Genomic DNA, 15694 nt, shown 5'->3' with positions numbered 1-15694 from the left:
TTCTGGTTATCGGATCATTTAAATACTATGGAAGAAAAGTCCATTTTGGACTAACATATGAGCTATAAAATATCAACTCTTTCTTAGAAACATAAAATTTAGCACACCTAAAATGTGGACTTTGACACAATTATCCCTAAAACAGGACGGTAGAATTTGTGGGGGAAAATGTTGCAATTTGATATGGTTTAGTATTGGCTCTGGAATCGGGCTTAAACCAAATTTATATAGTGGCTCATTTCTCAATCATTCAGGGTAAACGGGTGGAATGTGGCATTATGTGTAGTGAAATAGTGGATCGAGTATACGGTTTAGAGTAAACTACATACTTATCCACAATTCATTTAGGTACTTGTGGATCAAATACACTTTTGCACCTAATTATGTATTAGATTCACAATTATACAATTATAATCCTATTTTTGTCGATCTTTTTCTCTCAACGTTACTTTGTCATTAATTACTAAAATCATATTATTTAAAAAAAATCTCATGAGTTGATTATGGTTGCTAAAATGTCTTGAATATGTTATTTGACACTTTGAATGTCTTAAATATATTATTTACAAGTTTGACCTTTGAATTTACAGAGATGGATTACTTATAAACCTTCTAATCTTAGAGGTGTCTTTACAACCTGTAATATCTAATATTTCTCTCTAATAATAATTTGATCTTCATATTTGCCTGTAGACATAACTAATACATTGTTAGTAAATTACGTAAAATATATTATTTAATGTTTACGTTTACGTTTTCTCACTTTTTTTATGTTGATATTTATTGTTTACGTTTTCTCACTTTCTGTATTTGCCGATTTCATAACAATAGTTATAGGCAAGATTTTGCATCATTAACGAAAATCAACTAGTAAAATATTCTAATACCTATGGTTGTATCACGAGTTAACATTATCAACATGAGAATAATTTAAATGACATAAGATATACATTCACGATCAATAAGTCAAACGTTTGAATTTTTCCACTGTAAACGGTTGTAATTCAAGAAAAAAAAATGGGGGTAAATATTTGTGGCTTTTATGTCAATTTAAGTAGATTATACATAATGCAGGTCTCTTGTCCATGTCGAGGGTCGTTGAATAGCATATTTGAATATTCTTTCACATTGCTTTTCTAATATTGTTAATATTTGTATCAAAAGAAAACACAATAATTTCTTTAGATGCCAAATCTTTTTCAATGTTAATTTCCCTTTAATCTTGCCCATCCAGCAGCCCTTGAAAATGACAATGGGCCCAGTTACAATTGGGCTGATGCGTTTTGAATTCTTGTTGGGCTAGTAGAAGCAAATAAGAGTGTTCTAACAATTTTCCTATATCTGCCAATTTATGGTTTTTTGTTTTTCATTTACAAAAATTATAAAGAAAAATATCCATTTATATCTCAAAGGTTTAGAAATTGGCATCAATTAGAGCTTAAAACTAATAATTTATCGATTTAAACCTTACACTTTTATATCTGAATTAATTTTGAGCCTTTATTAATAATTTATAGTTAGAGGTGATAGGATCCAAATAATATATCAACAATCCACTAAGATCACCTCCAAGACAATCAACCAATAATGGATAACATAAAATTTTAGAAGACTAAAAGCAAACAGCAAACACGAATTATATGTGAAAAATCCCGTCGATGTGAAGAGTAAAAACCATGGGACTTTTGAGGAATCTACCTTTGTCAACTTCTCTTATTATGATAAAATTGAGGAAAAAGAACACAAATCAGTTGTACAAAGATTTATTACCCACCAACACTTTCATACTTAAGAGATCAACACTTAGAGATAAAAAAAATGAAAAATCACCCCATTTTATAGATTCCATTCAGCAGCGACTATAGACAAACCAAAGCTCTAAACAACGATCCAATTGTTCAAAACGAGACTCTAGTTGTCCCAAATAGATTGAACAAATTTCAACACGATCCAATGGTTCAAACTTTGACAATTGATAACTTTGTTGAAGCTATCATTGAAAAACCGAACTAGCTCTCTGATTTTCTACATCTTTTTTTCACTCTCTTCCTCCTTAAGTCATACCCATATCACATAAAAGAAAACTTAAGGCTTTCAAGATGGACCAACCCAAAAATTAACCCCAATTAGACCAAAATATTACTTAACATTTTGGGGTCATAAAATACAAGTAGGGTTGGCAATGGGGCCGGGGCGGGATCGGGAGGGGGGGCTCCCCATCCCCGTCCCTGCCTCGTGCCCACCAATTAAAGGCGGGGACGGGGACGGAGCGGAGATACCCTTCTCGTCCTTGCCCCATCCGGTTATAAACCCTTGACCCCCATCCTCGGTCAAACTGAGGATTCCCCGCCCCGGTCGAGGCGGGGACCCGCGGGGACTTGACCCTGCAGAGATTTTTTCCAAACCTAAATACAAGTTTAAAAATAAAGCTTTTCTTGTGTAACAAGTGGGTTGGACACCTACAATAATCTCTCATTGTAGCCCAACACAGGGAAGACACAATCACATCCATGATCACTTGAACCTCATCTCGGCAAGCTTACTACAAAGCTCAATCTTGCTTCTGGGAACTACTTTAGTCAACATATCTGTTCTTGTCAGTGTGGATTTTCTTCAGATTTAATTTCTTCTCTTCAATTACATCTTGAAGTCAATGATATCTATTCTAATGTGTTTGATATGAGCATGATACATTGAATTCTTGCTAAAATCCATAGCACTCTGACTATCTCAGAATATTACATACTCACCTTGCTTCATACTTAATTCTTGAAGGAACCTTTTAAGCCATAACATCCCTTGCTTGCTTTCACTGCTACAATATACTTTACCTCAGTTGTGGACAATGCTACTCATTTTTTTAGCTTAGATTGCCATGAGATGGCTCCCCTTGAAAGTGTAAACACATAACCTGAGATATACTTTCTGTTATTAAGATCACCTACCATGTCTGCATCAGTATAGCCTTTAAGTATAGGGTTGTCACCTCTATAACACAGACTCAATTTGGAGGTGTCCCGTAAGTATCTGAAGATCCACTTCACTACTTCCCAGTGAGTCTTGCCTAGATTGGATAGAAAACGACTTACTGGACTGACTACATGTGTGATATCAGGTCTAATACACACCATAGCATACATCAAATAACCAACAGCAGAAGAGTAAGGAACAAATGACATAACTTCTTTCTCTTTCTCTGTTGTAGGACAAGCTCTCTAAATTAGCTTGAATGAGTTGTTAGCGGTATACTTACAGGCTTAGCATGCTTCATATTTATTTCTAACACCCGCTAAATATACTTCTCCTGGGATAACCACAATTTTCGAGTTTTCCTACGAGCAATCTCCATACCTAATATTTGCTTTGCAGGACTCAAATCTTTTATGTCAAAAGACTTGGACAAATTTTTCTTCAAATTTTGAATAAGATCTGCATCTTGTCCAACTATCAACATATCATCTACATACAAAAGAATCAGTTGTAGTTCGTTTATAACTGTTGCTTATCATAAATTAAACAAATTTCTTGTACCACTGCCTTGATGTCTGTCTATGCTCATAAAGACTCTTCTTCAACTTATAAAAAAGTTCCTCTTTCCCCTTTTCTTCAAATCCTTCAAGTTGCTCCATGTAGATCTCTTCATGCAAGTCATCATGTAAAAAAAGTAGTTTCTACATCAAGTTTCTCTATCTCAAGATTAAGACTTGCTTCTAAATCCAACACTGTTATGATAGATGCCATTTTAACCACTGGAGAGAAGATCTCATCAAAATCAATGCCCTTTTTTTGGTTGTATCCTTTAGCCCCTAATCTAGCTTTGTACCTCATTATCTTCTCGCCATCCTTCTTGTACTTGAAAACCCATATGTTTTTCAATACTTTTTTGCCCTTTGGAGGCTTCACTAGCTCATAAGTTCTACTCTTTTCCATAGAATTCATCTCTTTCTTCATTGCATCGAGCCATTGGTCTTTTTCATCATGAGATAAGACCTCTTGATAGTTCTCTGGCTATCCATCTTCACTAACTAGGTTCACCTGCAAAGTATGGGTCTATGGGATAGGCCACAAGTGGGAGATTTGTACTGGGTGTGTTTTGCCCTAGTTTATTTATTTGTGTACTTTGTATTTAGTATGACTTTTACATTGTACGCCCCACTAGCTTTAGGTCAAATGGGAGATTTTTGGGGTTGATGCCCTAAATCTCGTAGGGTCTTATAGTTTGTAGTTGTAATGTAAAAACATTTTATTTATGTGATAAAATATGTGATATTTAATTTCAAAAATTAGTTGCATTAACAACAAACCAATAAACTTACATCCAAGGTTATCTATAGCTTAAACATGTATGTAGAGACATATAGATGGATCATGTATAAGTGATAACCTAAATAGTCTATAGTAGATGGATAAGGCTGGATACCTTATCCTGGTGACACTACGAGTATGGCCCGCTTTGTAGATGTTACAATTGTTGTAAAGTACTATAAATGACTTGATCCTGATCATTCATGTGGAGACATGTGAGCGGGGATATTCTATATATAGGAGTTTGTATAACATTGGACTACGGAATGTTTAGTCTCATTATATAACGCCGTTCATAATAGAGACTTACATTTCACCAGGATAACCATAGGTAACATGACTTGAATCCTGGGTGAGTTGTAAACTCCTGCCTATGAAGGCGGTTCTTTGAGTTGTATGGGTGAGAGTGGCCAGGTCATTGACTCAAATGCCTACCATTTTAGAGATTCATCTGATTGGGGAGCTGGGAGCGCAACTACACAAGAAGGGATTCACTCTTTCCCTAATGTCGGGGCAAGTAGATAAATTGCTCCCTTAAGAGCTAATTTCAGGACTTGAATAATGTGGCGCCACACCCTAACCTGTCTTGAGAGGGATTTAATCATAGTTGGACTATGATTTATTGTTCATTAGAGGGATCAGTGGTATTTAAGGAGTTAGATGTAATTACAAGGGAAAAATCGAGGGATCAGTGGTATTTAAGGATCAGTGGTATTTAAATTTATTTTTAAAATTAAAGGGAGGGAGTTACAATTCTTCTTCACAGAAGATTTCTTACAATTGTGCTCTATGTGTGTTTTTTCTGGGTTTTCCTACAAAAATCTTTCCTGTAAAATCTCCTCTCAAATTCTTCTATCCTCTTCCCAAAAATATCAGAGGCCACCCATTCCTGAGAATTCTCATACCCTATAGAGAATACAAGAGGCTCTCTTTTGGTGGTGTCCAAATCATTGGGATTACTGTACTTCTTGTTCGAGAAGATTTGATGAGTTCGTGACCGAATTGAGAAGGAGTTTCTTGAAGAATTTTGGCTTCAAGGGTAAGTAATAGTTTCTAACCCTAATTCCCCTTTCTTATCTCTCTGTAAAATTATTAAATGTTGATGCATATTTTTGTCTGTAAAATTTGCACTTCTGTGAAAATTGAAAATTAGGGACAATCCTCATTTTTGCAGTGGACCTAACGGTTCCTTCAATTGGTATCAGAGTTAGGTTGTTCTTGGTCCCAGTTTTAATTTTCTAGAATTGATTTTCCAGAATTGGTGGGTTTGCATTTTGTTTATTCATGTTGATGAATGTATGGAATGAATGGTTTGCAATGATGGATGTTTTGGGATTAGACCTTTTAGACTTGTAGCTTTATTTTAAAAATTTTATTTGTAAGGGCCCGTTGTTTTCGGCTTAATTCATGTTATAGAGTCTGTAATCTATATGTCTTGAGTTGTTCGTGAGTTTTCTAGTGTAGTTTGTAATCTACACCTTTGCTTGTGATCCCTTACGGGTGGTGTTTGTGTTAGGGTTTGTGCCCTAAAGTCTCGTGTTCAGTAGTTTGTAAACAAATTTGTACGAACACTTGTGATATATAATATAAATGATATTTAATTCACTACTTGACTTTGCACATTTAGATTTTACCACAAACCAATAAACATAATGTCCCTGGTTATCCGTATGTAACTTAAGCATGTATGTGGTGACATACAAGCAGATCATGTCTTGAGTGATAACCAAAATAGTCTGTAGTATATGGATATAGGAGGGAAACCTTATCTTGGTAATGCTACGGATGCGGCCCGCTTTATGGAACGGTCACAAGTGTTTGACTTGTCATAGATGGTCTGATCCTGATCATTCGTGTTGGGGACATGCGAGCGGGGGCGTCTTATACAAAAAGTTTGTATAAGACCTAACCACGAAGTGTTAACGTCTCGTTATATAACACCGTTTGTAACTGAGACTTCACTTCATTAGAATGACCATAGGTATCATAACCTCAATCCTGAATGAGTTGGGAAGTCCTGCCATTGAGGGTGATCCTTTGATTTTCATGGGTGCGAGTGGCCAGAATGCCGACTCAAACCTACCATTTTGGGGATTCGTCCGATTTGGGAGCTGAGAACTCAGCTACACTAGATGGAATTCACTCCTTCCCCGAGGTAAGGACAAGTAGATAGATAGTTCCCTTAAGGGCTGATTCCAAGGCTTGAACGATGTGGCGCCACACACTTTCTTATAGCCAGAGAGGTGTTCACACATAGTAGGACTATGTTGTATTGTTCATTAGAGGGATTAGTGGTACTTAAGGAGTAAGATGTAATTACAGGGGCAAAATGGTAAATTGGCCTGTTGTAATTACGATCATCTGTGAAGGGTCATTGTACTGATGATTGGTTATATCCAATGGACATAGAAATATATCTATGGCAAGAAGAGTTCAACTATCGATCTTTATATTCCTGGTAGTTAACGGATGGTGGATATCGTGACTAAAGAGTTTAGTCAGCTATTCACGTACCGTTGGAGCTTCGAGCCATAGATCCATAAGGTCCCCTTGGTAGCTTGGATACAAGTTGAGAGTCAGTTTTTGGGTCAGTTTGAAATGTTCAAATTGACAAGAGGGAGTTCGATTATATGTGATATAATTGAACGAGTTAATTAAATATGATATAATTAACTTTATATATGAGATACATTAATTTGAAGGAAATTGGATATAAATATGTTTTATATCTAGTAGAGAAAAAATATTATAATTAATATTTGATATTAATTTATAAGTTATGAATGTGATAATATCACATTCATTGGACAGTTATAAAGGAAATGGGAAGGTGCCTCTTCGTTTAAAATAACAGATGAGTGCTATTCAAACGGTGTGTTGATCTCGATGTGCGCGGGTATTGTGAAAAAATAGTGTCATCGTTTAGAAAATTAGTGCCTATACGATAGGGACTGCATGATCGTTTACATATATGATATTGCTAAGCGATCACATACTGATTACACCATCACGCGCTATTACCTAAACGATCGTTTACCTTTTTCCTAAGCGATCGTTTAGCTCCCGATATTTACTAAATGATCGTATAGACGATCACATAGTTTTTCCTACACGATCCTTTTGGACGATCACTCACCCTTTTCTTACACGAGCGTTTACCTTTTCCTACACGATCGTATAGACGAACGCTTACTTTTACTACACGATCATATACTTTACCTAAACGATCAAGCATATTATCTATGCGATAGACGACCACATCTCCCACTTGCTTGATCGTTGTGTACGGTCGCTATTCCTTCTTCCCTCTACCAAATCCGAACAAAGCCTACACTTTGGATTCTCACTTTAAGAATACTGAGGGCTCTGAGTGGTGTTGTCTTCTCCGTTTCCTTCTGTTCGAGTGGTGACTGTTCTGTTGGGGTTGATGCCCTAAAGCCTCGTGTCCTGTAGTGTGTAAACAGTTTGTACGAACCCTTGTGTTGTTAATATATGATATTTACTTCACATCTTGTATTTTGCTTAGTTACTTGTTTTATTTGCTTTACCACAAACCAAGAAATGTAAAATCCCTGGTTATCTGTATGTGACTCAAGCATGTATGTGGTGAAATACAAGTGGATCATGTCTTGAGTGATAAACAAAATGGTCTGTAGTATATGGATATAGGAGGGTTATCCTGGTAACGCTACAGATGCGGCCCACTTTATGGAATGGTCACAAGTGTTTGACTTGTCATAGATGGTCTGATCCTGATCATTCGTGTTGGGGATATGCGAGCGGGGGCGTCCTATATAAAGAGTTTGTATAAGACCTGACCACGAAGTGTTAATGTCTCGTTATATAACACCGTTCATGATAGAGACTTCACTTCACTAGGATGACCATAGGTAACATGATCTCAATCCTGAGTAAGTTGGGAACTCCTGCCATTGAGGGCGGTTCTTTGATTGGTATGGGCGTGAGTGGCCAGATCGCTGATTCAAACCTACCATTTTGGGGATTCGTTTGATTCGAGAGCTGAAAACTCAACTACACAAGATGGAATTCATTCCTTTCCCGAGGCAGGGGTAAGTAGATAGATAGCTCCCTTAAGGGTTGATTCCGAGGCTTGAACGATGTGGCGCCACACACCTTCTCTTGGCCCGAGAGGTGTTCACACATAGTTGGACTATGTTGTATTGTTCATTAGAGGAATCAGTGGTACTTAAGGAGTGCGATGTAACTACAGGGGGAAAACGGTAATATGGCCCAGCTGTACTTATGAGCATCTGTGAAGAGTCATCGTACTCATGATTGGTTATATTCGATGGACACAAAAATATATCTGTGGTAGGAAAAGTTCAGTTGTTGGTCTTTAGTGGAATGCCTCATAGTCAACAAATGGTGGATCTCGTGGCTAAAGAGTTTAGTCAGCTATTCACAGACCGTTGGAGCTTCGAGCCACAGGTCCAGTAGGTCCCTTGGATAGCTTGGATAAAGTCGAGAACCAGTATTTGGGTTAATTTGAAATGTTCAAATTGATAAGAGGAAGTTCGATTATATATGATATAATTGGACTGGTTAATTATATATGATATAATTGGCTAAATGTATGAGATACATTATTTTGGAGGAAATTAGATATAAATATGACTTATATCAAGTAGAGGAGAAAATACTATAGTAGATATGTGATAACAAACTATAGGATACAAATATAATATGATTATATTTATTAATAATTAGTTTATTAATTATATGATAATTAATCCAAAATTCACGTTCGGATGTGGGTTAGTGGGATTCGTCGGTTATTGTAACTGATGAATTAAAATGAAAAATGTTTTCATTTTGAATTGCCCGGAGTTCAATCGCCCCGAAGAGAAAAGAAGAGAGCACGCTGGTGTTTCCTAAACGATCGCTTAAGAAAATCGAGAGCCTATATGATAGTCGCTCTTCATCTAGACGATCGTCTACCTCGCGCCTAAACAATCGCACACTGTTGCCTACACGATCGTATAGCTTCTCTAAACAATCGTATAATGTGCCGATTTTGCTAAACGATCGTATACCTTTTCCTAAACGATCGTTTAGTAAAACCTACACGATCGTATATCTTCTCCTAAACGATAAGTTGTCTGCTATGTGATAGCGTCTTTTTCCCTCCCACTTGCTTATCGCCTACAGATTCGTGTTTCCTCCTTCCTCTACCAAATTCACCAAAGACCACCCTTTGGGTTTTCACTCCGAGAATATCCGGGACTCTTTACTGGTGGTGTTGTCCCTATGGCATTTATGTTCGCGGTTGTTTGTGTTGCTGCAGTCGACGCTTTCGTTGGGCGTTGGTAGATCGCATGGAGGTTTTCCGCTGCTTTAAGTGCTGAAGTTTGAAGAACGTCTTCAACTGGTGTAGTACTCTTTCCCTTGTTATTTTGTTGTTCATAACATGCCAATAATTATTGTTTATTTTCATAACTGTTTGTATGAATGTATCATGTTGTATTTCGGTCATTGTGAGGTCGGAGCAATTCGAACGTGCTCATGGAACTCTTCGGTAGGAGATCCTTCATGTTCGAGGTAGACATTTGGGCTTCAGACAGACTTGAAAAATCTTCATCTGGTATGATTTCTTGATCCCTTTAGCATTATGAAAGTATGTTTGAATGTATATACGTTAATTCTGTCACAATGAATTGGAAAGATCCGCTTTCGCTCATAGGTACTCTTGAATAAAAGTTCCTTCAGTTTGTATATGTCAATACCAAGGTTAATGGAGAGAGTGTTTACAGTAAATGGGAGTGGGACGTGTGTCAACACATCCCACAGTCTCTCACATTAGTTTGTAGTAAATTTTCATGCTCAACCTCGAGGCACCTTTGCATGTGTCCCCCTACGGATGACATTTGCATGACTCTGTACTCAAACTCCAGAAATGGATAGGATTTCTTTAGTTTTTGTTCCAATCAGTTTTTCCCTATAGTTGGTTCATCGAGGCAGAAATCTTGAATCTTAAAATAAGGGGTTACACTTATAAGAAAATGTTAAGCTAGTTAACAGTTTTTGGACTGAATAATGGTGACTAATAGTTACAGTAACAAGGAGTTGTTCTGTATATTGGTTGAGATGGTCTCATTTCAATGAAGAGGTATCTGATCCCCCTATGGTGGTTTTTACCCTGCCACACTGAGACATCATTGCAAAATAAATGTCACATAAAGTGCATTAAGTTATTTTGCTAAATTTGATTAGTTTTTCCAAATGAGTAATGCTTGAATACTAATATAAATAAATCATATATTTTACAAAATGACTTCTGCAATGTTAAACATGCTAGCCGTCGATAAGTTAACGGGTGATAATTACATCACTTGGAAAACACGACTAACACAGTTTTAATCATCAATAACCTGAGATTTGTCTTTGTAGAGGAATGTCCTCCAATCTCAACTCCAAAAGCCGCTCGAAACGTTCGAGAGGCATACAAGCGTTGGGTACGAGCAAATGAAAAGGCCCGAGCATATATCTTGGCAAGACTTTTAAAGTCTTGGCCAAGAAGCATGAGCCCATTATCACTGCTTGTGAGACCATGGAGTCCCTGCGGTGAATGTTTGGACAATTGTTTTCTTAGCTCAGGCATGATGCTCCTAAATTCATCTTCAATGCTCGTATGCAAGAAGAGGCATCTGTTTGAGAATATGTTATCAACATGGTGGTCCATTTTAATGTGGCGGAGATGGATAGGTATGTCATCGATGAGGCCAGTCAGGTTAGCTTCATTTTAGAAATTTTACCCGAAAGTTTCCTATAGTTCCGTAGCAATGCTATTATGAACAAGATTGACTATAACCTGACCACCTTGCTCAATGAGGTACAGACTTTCCAGTCCTTGACGAAAGTCAAGGAATAGAAGAGAGAGGCAAATGTTGCCTCATCCTTTAAGAAGTTCTTTAGAGGTTTGACCTTGGAAACTAAGTCTGTGTTTTCTTATTCCAGCACCAAAAACTGAAAGAAGAAGAAATGGGGAAAGGGGAAAACTAACCCACCAGTTGCTGCCCAGAAGGGCAAGAAGGCCAAATCTACAAAGGGAATTTGTTTCCATTGTAACCAAGAGGGATATTGCAAAAGGAATCGCCCCAAATACTTGGTAGAAAAGAAGAAGTCCAAGTAAGGTAAATGTGATTTACTTGTTTTGGAGACTTGTTTGGTGGAGAATGATGATTCTGAAGGAACTCTTATACAAGAGAACCTCTGAGCGGAAGCGAATCTTTCCAAAAGCATTGTGACAGAATTACCACATTTATATTCACACATACATATATGCATCAAACTACTAAATTACCAGCATGCTAGAAGATAAATAAACAAGAGATCGAGTAAACTTACCAGTTGAAGACTCTCTTCACAGCAAATCTTGCTCTCTCCATGAACGGACGCTCTTGCTCTCACTGGAACGACAAGCTGTCGTTCAGGAAAATTCCGGTCGTCTACCACGAATGGATTCCACAAGAACAGACGAAAGATGGGGATGACACCACCACTCGGAACCCTTATTATTCTTGGAGTGAGAATCCAAAGAGTGGACTCTATTCGAATTTTGTAGAGAGGTGGAGGAAAAGAGATCGTACACAACGATTAAGCAAGTGGGAGAAAGCTAAGTCTATCATATAGAAAAAGTGCTTGATTGTTTAGGTGAGGTACACAATCGTGTAGGAAAAAGTAAGCGATCTCTATACGATCGTTTAGGAAAATGTAGGCGATTGTTTAGTAGATGCGCATGCGCGCGTAAGCGATCGTCTAGTAAAAGTGAGTTATCGTACATGCTCTGATTTACTAAGCGATAGAAAGCAAAACACATCGTAAGCTATTAACCATGTTCTTTACAAAATGAAAAAAATTATCATTTTATTCTTTAGTTACGAAAACCGAATGGAACTTCCCACTAACATATAGTTATGGAGAAAACGACGGCCAATTATCCCATAACTGTCCAATTAATAAATAATAAATATAATCATATTATATTCATTAACCTATAGTTTGATATCATATATCAACCATTGTGTTTTCTTCTTTACTAGATATAAATCATATTTATATCCAATTTCCTCCAATTAATGTATCTCATACATAAAGTCAATTATATCATATACAATTAACTAGTTCAATCATATCATTTATAATCAAACTCCTTCTTGTCAATTTGAACATTTCAAACTGACCCAAAAACTGACTCTCAACTTGAATTCAAGCTACCAAAGGGACCTTATGAATCTATGGCTCAAAGCTCCAACGGTACGTGAATAGCTGACTAAACTCTTTAGTCACGAGATCCATCATCCGTTAATTGCCAAGCATTCCACTAAAGACCGACAACTGAACTCTTCTTACCACAGATATATTTGTGTGTCCATCGGATATAACCAATCATTAGTACGTAACCCTTCACAGATGCTCGTAAGTATAACTGGGCCAATTTACCCTTTTGCCCCTGTAGTTACATCTTACTTCTTAAGTACCACTGATCCCTCTAATGAACAATACAACATAGTCCTACTATGTATGAACACCTCTCGGGCCATGAGAATGTATGTGGCGCCATATTGCTTAAGCCTAGAGATCAGCCCTTAAGGGAGCAATCTATCTACTTACCCCTGCTTCGGGGAAAGAGTGAATTCCATCTTATGTAGCTGAGTTCCCAGCTCCCAAATCAGATGAATCCCCAAAGTGGTAGGTTTGAGTCGGTGACTTGGCCACTCGCACCCATGCAAATCAAAGAACCATTCTCAATGGTAGAAGTTCCCAACTCACTTAGGATTGAGGTCATGTTACCTATGGTCATCCTAGTGAAGTGAAGTCTCTATCATGAACGACGTTATATAACGAGACGTTAACACTTCGTGTTCAAGTCTTATACAAAATCTTTATATAGGATGCTCCTGCTCACATGTCCCCACACGAATGATCAGGATCATACCATCTGTGGCAAATCACAACATTTGTAACCATTCCACAAAGCGGGCCGCATCTATAGCATTACCAGGATAAGGTTTCCTTCCTATATCCATATATTATAGACCATTTTGGTTATCACTTAAGACAAGATCCACTTGTATGTCATCACATACATGCTTAAGTTACATAATGACAGCCAGGGATTTTAGTTTATTGGTTTGTGGTAAAACAAATAAAATATCCAATGTGCAAAGTCAAGAGGTGAAGTAAATATCATATATTATACATCAAAAGCGTTCGTACAAAATGTATTTGCAAACTATAGGACACGAGACTTTAGGGCGTCATCTCCAATAGATTTAGCATGGATAATAGATTCATACGCCACTAACCATGTTTGCTCTTTATCTCAGGGAATTAGTTCCTGACAACAGCTGGAGGCTGAGAAAATGACGATACGTGTTAGAACTAGGCACGTCGTCTCAGCTAGGATAGTAGGAGGACTCCGACTTACTTTATAGAAAAGTTATATTTTTTTGCACAATGTATATGTAGTTTTTGATTTAAAGAGGAACTTAATTTTTGTAAAGTTTTTAACTAAACAACATTATTCTGTGCATTTTTCTTTAAATAAGGCGTTTATTTCTAAGAATGGTATAGAACTTTGTTCTACTAAGTTGGAAGAAAATGTTTATGTGCTAAGATCGTTAGCAACTAAAGTTGTCCTTAATACTAAATTTCTTAAAACTGCGATAACTCAAAATAAAAGATAGAAAATTTCTTCTAAGGAAAATGCTCATCTTTGGCACCTAAGGTTAGAACACATAAATCTCAATAGGATTGAGAGATTGATTAAGAATGGACCTCTAAGCAAGTTAGAAGAAAATTATTTACCTGTATATGAGTCATGCCTAGAAGGCAAAATGATTAAAAGATCTTTTACTAGAAAAGGTCACAAGGTCAAAGAACCCTTAGAACTTGTACATTTAAACCTCTGTGGTCTGATGAATGTTAAGGCAAGAGAAGGGTTTGAATATTTCATCACTTTTGCTGATGATTATTTTAAGTATGAGTATGTTTATTTAATGCAACATAAGTTTGAAGCCCTTGAAAAATTCAAGAAGTGTAAGGCTGAGGTTGAAAATGCATTAAAAAAAACTATTAAAACATTTCGATCTGATTGAAGGGGAGATTATTTAGATCTAAAATTCCAAGACTATTTAATAGAACATGAAATCGTATCCCAACTCTCAACACCTAGTACACCTTAGCAGAATGGTGTGTCAACAAGGAGAAATCAAACCCTTTTATACTTGGTACGATCTATGATGAGTTATGTTACTTTACCTGCTCGTTTTGAGGTTATGTAGTACAAACTGCAGCTTACATTTTGAACTGTGTGTTGGGGTTGATGCCCTAAATCTCGTAGGGTCTTATAATTTGTAATTGTAATGTACAAACATTTTATTTATGTAATAAAATATGTGATGTTTTATTTCAAAAATTAGTTGCACTAACCACAAACCAATAAACTAACATCCAAGATTATCTTTGTAGCTTGAACACATATGTAGAGACATACATGTGGATCATGGTTAAGTGATAATCTAAATGGTTTGTAGTAGATGGATAAGTTTGGATACCTTATCCTTGTGACATTACGAGTATGACCCACTTTGTAGATGTTACAATTGTTGTAAAGTGCTACAATTGATGATCATTCATGTGGAGACATGTGAGTGGAGATATTCTATACAAAGGAGTTTGTATAAGACCAGACCACGAAATTTCTAGTCTCATTATATAACATCTTCATAATAGAGACTTACATTTCACCAGGATGATCATAGGTAACATGACCTGTATCCTGAGTGAGTTGTGAACTCTTGCCTATGAAAGTGGTTCTTTTGATTTCTATGGATGACAGTGGCCAGATCGCCGACTCAACAAGCCTACCAATTTGGGGATTAGTTTGATTGGGGATCTGCGAACACAACTACACAAGAATGAATTCACTCTTTCCCCAATGTCAGGGCAAGTAGATAAATTGCTCCTTTAACGGCTGATTCTTGGGCTTGAATAATGTGGCAGCACACTCTCTCCTAGCCCAATAGGGGTTTGATCATAGTTAAACTATGATTTATTGTTCATTAGAGGGATCAGTGGTACTTAAGGAGTTAGATATAACTACAAGGGCAAAATGGTATTTTTGGTTCAACTGTACTTACGAGAAATTTGTGAAGGGTCATCGTACTGTTGATTGGTTATATCCAATGGACACATAAATATGTCTGTAGTGCGAAGAGTGTAGCTGTCGGTCTTTACTGGAGTGTCCGACAGTTAGCGGATGGTGAATAATTTAATTAGAGGAGTTTAATTAATTATCCACGTATCATTGGAGCTTCAAGTGACAGGTCCATGAGGTCTCATTTGTAGCTTAACGAGAATTAATGAG

The sequence above is a fragment of the Benincasa hispida genome, chromosome 7 (genome assembly GCF_027475165.1).
Source record: "Benincasa hispida cultivar pf3 chromosome 7, pf3_genome.v1.1, whole genome shotgun sequence".
NCBI lineage: Eukaryota > Viridiplantae > Streptophyta > Magnoliopsida > Cucurbitales > Cucurbitaceae > Benincasa > Benincasa hispida.
This window is presented reverse-complemented; position numbering follows the sequence as displayed.